General features: G+C 41.4%; 1 pseudogene; it reads left to right on the top strand.

Moving 5' to 3' along the window:
• Positions 1-2,937: 2,937 nt before the first annotated feature.
• On the top strand, positions 2,938-6,494 carry LOC119294622 (annotated as a pseudogene).

Below are 6,494 nucleotides of genomic sequence, written 5' to 3' on the forward strand. Positions count from 1 at the left end.
ATGATTTTATTTAGTTCCTCGCGCCGGGTAAAAAAATATTTCCGTGTTTTCATACACAACTATGTTTGTTTTGGTACCACAATATTGGCTATGGTAAACACCGGTATGCTAGGTCAAGGCGAGACACATCATTCATCAGTCTAGCTCACGCAGGGTCCATCAATGCAGTTTGCTCAGCCAATATATATTTCGTTGTGATGCCTTTAGAAATCAAGTCGTGATGAGACCATCACATTAGTTTTTGAAATGACTTTTTAAAAGTCCCTTGTGTCATCATGATATCACAGACAAAGTTTGGGAAATCACATTATAAAAGTCCCTCTCATGCTTGCATTTGATTCAATTTTTTTATCTATCACACCTTCATAATCTGATAAGTTTTCTCCCGTTGTAACGCACGGGCATATTTCCTAGTCCTAGTATATATAAACCAGCGATTGCTTCTGGTCGTCCGTCGTGGTTGTTTTGCAAAACAGCCCCTCAGTTTACACGAAATCAACCCGCAGTCCCTGTTTTAGTTGCTACCAGAGAAAACGTTTCGTTTTTACAAAAAAAACTCTCCATTTTGGTGTATTGAACCCGCGATCCTGGCTCTCAGAAAACATTGCAAAAAAGACCCGTGCATAACGAGCGACTGGGGGCGGCGGCTGCTCGATGCGGAACGACGCCGGCGTCTGGCGGCGGCGGCTGCTCGATGCGGCACGACGCCGGCGGCTGGAGCTTGCAGGGGCCGGATCCGTGTGCAGCAGAGGCTGGGGAGGCCGATTCGGAGGCAGGCGGCGAGGCAGGGGTCGCCGGTGACGATGAGGAAGGCCGAAGCGTGGTTTCCCTGGCAGATCCATGGCATCTGCGGCTCCTGGGCAGAAAGAAGAGTGGAGATGAGGGAGAGAAGAAGGAAGGAAGGAGGGGAGGTGCGGTGTGCTAGGCAGGAGCTCGCCGGAGCCGAGCGACGGAGGACGTGCGCTGCAGACGGAGGGATCCAGAGCCGGCCGGTGGGCGACAGTACACCAACCAGGCCAGGGGTGGCGTACGAATGAGGACTTCATCACCATCAGGTAATCCATTCATCTCCTCTCTTTTCCTAATTCCCCACGATCTGTTCATAAATCGCCATGTTCTTGAACTGCAGAAAATCACTCATTCCCCATTTACTTGAGTTGCAGAAACCATTGGTTAACCAAGTTTTCTGATACATTGCTGTCAAATTGCATGGGCCTATCAAATTTTGTAATATATAGATGATGTTATGCTGTCAAATTCCATCCATCTACATATTCATGTGCAAAGTAAAGAAATTAAGATGTTGCAGGTTGCAAACAAGCAAAACCATGACCTGTCATCTGCAGAATTAACTTACATATAAATAAAATTTCTCTTCCAACCATCTTTCAAAGATAAAATCGTACAGTGAATGGGTCAGTTTTAACTAATACAAGTACACACAACATTCAGGTCGACAATTGGTCATCTCCCTCCCATTTTTTTCTTTTCTGTTTCCAGTTCAATCAAGTCAGGATATCACATGTCTACAACGCCATTTTTTCCTCACATTCATAGCAAGCTTGCAAGTTCCTTCTATTAACAACAGGACCTAGCACATACACAAGTTTGTTGGCCGTTGGAGTTGCTGCACTCGTGGTCGTCGGAGTCTACCACCACGCTCATGCTCCACATGCATGTGGTCTTCAAGTCAGTGCGACGCCCATGTGGCTGTCCTGTAGCACAGCCAAGTTGACCGACCGTGGGAGCCAGAACCTTGGTGTCGGGCTGACGGCCATACCGCCTGTGGTTATCTTGGTGTCGCTGACTGTCAGGACGCCTATTTCTGCTTCCTTCTGGATGAACAAGGGAGATGGACGTGTCAGTAGAATTTGATCTGAATTGATTGATCGGCTTGTTTTGATGGCTTTTTGCGACATGTTTGTTATGTTTTAGGATCTTTTTGAAACTGAAATTTGAAAAGAGCATGAGTTGTGATAGGATTTTATATATTCTTCGGTTGCTTACTGTAATCTTTTTGAAACCGAAATTTGAAAAGAGCATGAGTTTTGATAGGATTTTATATATTCTTCGGTTGCTTACTGTAACCTGTACCTTCTGGTCGATTGATATAGATAGAATCATACTGATTTCCTATAATTTCGCTGTCACAAAGATGTTCTATTTGTTTGGTTTGCTGTATTGTGATGACCATCAGAAATTACCTATATATGCTATTCATACTGTTAAATTTAGTTCTAGCGACCCCGAGGAAGTAATGTGTTGTACGCCTGACACATGATTGAGAATTAACTTGCTTGAAGATATGGTTCAGCTCAAACCTCTTTTCCAAATATCAATGGGCTGCTGTTTCTGGAAATTTTGATCAACACTCGGAAAAATGTATGATGTACCTTTTTTACTTTGGAGTATCAGTATGCAAACTCCAGAATTGGAGTATTAGCATGAAAACTTCAGAAAGTTTATGTGGTCCTGATACACACATCATGAAGTTGGTAACTGTTGTGGTATTTATATTCAGATTTGACAGGAATAAAAACTGAACCTATTAAATAGTTATGTTAAGCTAGATGGTTTACTCATATTCCATCGCTAGATGAACTAGCCGCAAGAAGCACGGTTAAAATTCAGCTCCATTTGATTTACATTCAGATCATCTTGCTGCAACACCACTACTTTTCTTGATAGCAAACAACCAGTTTCAGTCATCATATATTGCTTTTCTGATTTGTTTATTCTATTATACCATAGATATCATAAGAGATAGTTAATCGCTTAATGAGAGGAACCTATTAAATAGTTATGTTAAGCTAGATGGTTTACTCATATTCCATCGCTAGATGAACTAGCCGCAAGAAGCACGGTTAAAATTCAGCTCCATTTGATTTACATTCAGATCATCTTGCTGCAACACCACTACTTTTCTTGATAGCAAACAACCAGTTTCAGTCATCATATATTGCTTTTCTGATTTGTTTATTCTATTATACCATAGATATCATAAGAGATAGTTAATCGCTTAATGAGAGTGTTTTGTTCAGTCAATTGAGTGCCTGCTGGTCTGATTAGTTTATGTATGTGACAGTTCCTTTTAATAATTATAAGTTGCAATTCCCAGACAAGGCATATGTTCTATTGTTTCTCAGGTTTGTGCATTCCAAGCCTGCCTTAGGACACCCCTTGTGATAGTATGCCTAAGATAAAGATAGGCCGTGTCGAATATACTGAAGGGTGGGTGCTTATTGAACCCACAATCTGTGAGCTGGATGCCAAAATTAGAGAAGGTATGCATTTTATTAAGCATGCTATCTATCGATGTGACCTTTTCAGATGTCGATTGATATTTCATACTACAGGATGAGTACTAATATGATCTGCACGCACATCTGAAAATGATACACATGACAGGAAGAGAAAGTGCAAAGCACTCTACCCAATTTCCCGCATTTCAAGAAGCCATTACATTTATGATCTTTTCCATAGAAGGAAGGATATGTCAAATGATCTGTATGAGTTTTGCCTGGACCAGGGTTATGCAGACTGTAATCTGATTGTAAAGTGGAAAAGGTCAGTTGCCTCAACTTTATATCATTTGAGCTAGGGACCAAGATGGATAAGGTTGATTTGGCTTGATCATGCCAAAGAAATTTACTTCCTTTTTGGAAAATGAAAGCATGTTTTGGAAGTTCAGGGTTAAGTTTCCAAAACTGAGCTTTATAGCAAGGCAAAGAGGATCAAGAGAAGCAGAGTAGGATAATAAAGGTTCACATATAGATGTAGTAATCTGTCACTATCAGCTAGCTCAAGTATGTATGACTGTATGATAATACAGGTTCACATATATATGTAGCAATCTGTCACTATCACCTAGCTCTAATTGAAATTTTCTTGGAGCAGTTTCATTTGCAAATAGACCAGCTACACGGGCACACACATAGACACACACCCTAATTGAGATATCATATTACTTACATGATGTGGGTTTATTCAGGTTATTATGATAAATTATTTGACTGATCATTGTAAGCTTTCAAATCCAGTGGGTAGATGGCTAGGCTGCCTTTAGATCCAATGTACTCCAAGGCATTGATAGTGTCTACCGAATTCAAGTTCTTGGAAGGAATGTTGATTGATGTTAGTAGCTACAGTTGTCTGAATGAGACAACGTACAGGAGCAATAAGAAGGATCTCATGCTGTACTTATGGGCTATCGAGCAGAACCACATATAGCCGTGTCTCCTTTGCTGCATCAAGGTCAGTAACCTCCAGATTCATTGCTTCTTGGTCTTTATTTTGTTGGTGAATAAATTGTAGTGCACTGAATAACACAGAATGGATCAGAGTGACTTGAGATTTTTTTTAATGTCTAGGTGAAAAACAGAATTTTTTCTTATCACATAGCATTCTGTTTTGCTATTTCAAATGTGCTCTTTATCGAACAATCTTTTGGCCTTCGAAGTTGCGAACCATTGTTTGTCACAATTTTTTAGATCGGTTGGAGATTTTATTGACCCCCTCACGTAAACTCGGAATTGAGTGATTCTTTTTACTCTGGAAAGCTTAAGTCAATAAGCATCTTGAGAAAAAATATAAAAAAATTGGTAAAAATATTCAGAGGATAAGTTGAAGAGAGAAGTTTCATTAATTGTACATGTTTTGGAGCTTATATTTTTTATCGAGAGCTAGGTTTGTTGGTCCTTTTGTGCAATTAAGCTCGTGCCGCTGGAACCATGTGTACATTTAATCAAGGCATTGGGGTCCGCAGATCTTGTTACGACACGAAAACATTTGATGATTATCATTGCAGACGCCCTCAGTCTCAGGAACACTCTCACTATGTCTTTGATTCTGTTAAAGACCCATGTAGGTATGCCCAACCTGCCATTTGTTTTTCCTGGCGACTTCATCAAAGTGCTACGGCAAAAGCATGCTTCCAAAAGCTATTCCGAGATGGTATCTATCCTCTCTTTTTTCTTTTCCATTAAAAAATATATTTATTAAGCTGAAACGGTCTGTTTTGAGTCTTATATTCAACTAGAATTGCAATTTTGGCAGATCATATATGTTGAAGCATGTGAAAGTGGCAGTATCTTTGAGGGATTAATGCCACAAGACCTTAATATTTATGTTACAACAGCAGCAAATGCGGAAGAAAGTAGCTAGGGAGCATACTGCCCTGGGATGGAAACACCAGCTCCTCCTGAATGTATGACCTGCTTGGGTGACGCATACAGGGTTTCTTGGATGGAAGACAGGTAAAAAGCATCAGGTGTAATATTTATGCTCTGTATGTTGTCTTGCTATTCTGAACCATGGGATCCTACTGTGCAGTGAAACTCACAATCTACGCAAGGAAACCATCAAGCAGCAGTACGAGGTGGTTAAAGCAAGAACGGCACCCCCAAATGACTCCAATATCGGTTCTCATGTCATGGAGTATGGTAACAAGACATTCAAGGATGACAAGCTTTTCCTTTATCAAGGTTTCTATCCTGTGAAGTCAAGCATCACAAACAGGCCGCTGCTTTCGCCCAGCCTCAAGGGTGCAATCAATCAAAGAGATGTTGATATTCTTTTCATGTGGAAGAAGGTAAAATCCCAGTTATATATTTCTTGTGTAGCTCATCTTCTCTGTTACTACTAATTTTCATGTGTTTTGTTTTGCCAAATTTGTCTGCTAACAATGTATCTTCTCGCTTTCAGTATGAGCAGTTAAATGTTGGATCAGAGGAGAAGCAGAGGGCTCTCACCTCTCAGGGAGGTCAAAGAAACTGTGTTACACAGGAAGCATCTCGACAGCAGTATCGATTTCATCGGGAAGCTTGTCTTTGGATTTGAGGGACCTTCGGTGCTTGAGGCTACTAAAGGCCCTGGCCAGCCATTAGTAGACTATTGGGATTGTCTGAAGATGATGGTGAGTGTAACAATTCCTTGTTTACAATCCCATAAATATGCAACACCCTGCAGTACTCTTTATGTTTCCGGTTCAGGTTAAGTTTACTGTGTACTGATGCCAATCACTGCTGTCAGGTGCGAGATTTCGAGTCCCGGTGCGGATCACTCACTCAGTATGGCACGAAACACATGAGGGCGTTCACAAACATCTGCAACAATGGCGTCTCCGAGACCGAGAAGGAGGCCAGCATCAGCGCTTGCGGACAGCTACAACATGGGGAAGTGGAGCCCGCCGGTTCTAGGGCACAGCGCCTGATCGGCTGCACTGCAGTAGTATGCATGGGAGCAGTACCAAATGCTCCAGAGGTTCGTAGCTAGACCTCATATATGGTGTGTGTGTACATATATGCATTGGTGTAAACATGCAAGAAACAAGCCGACGATGCGCCCCGTGTGGTGTTTGGGATGGAAATGCTCGTGATTTGTCTGTAGTCAGTTGAAAGGCAATGATTGTTGTGCATGCGTGCTATGCATATGATTCGTATTTGTGGATTTTGACATCAATAGTTTATCCAGAAGAAATATTGTAATCTCGTACA

The sequence above is a fragment of the Triticum dicoccoides genome, chromosome 4B (assembly GCF_002162155.2).
Source record: "Triticum dicoccoides isolate Atlit2015 ecotype Zavitan chromosome 4B, WEW_v2.0, whole genome shotgun sequence".
NCBI lineage: Eukaryota > Viridiplantae > Streptophyta > Magnoliopsida > Poales > Poaceae > Triticum > Triticum dicoccoides.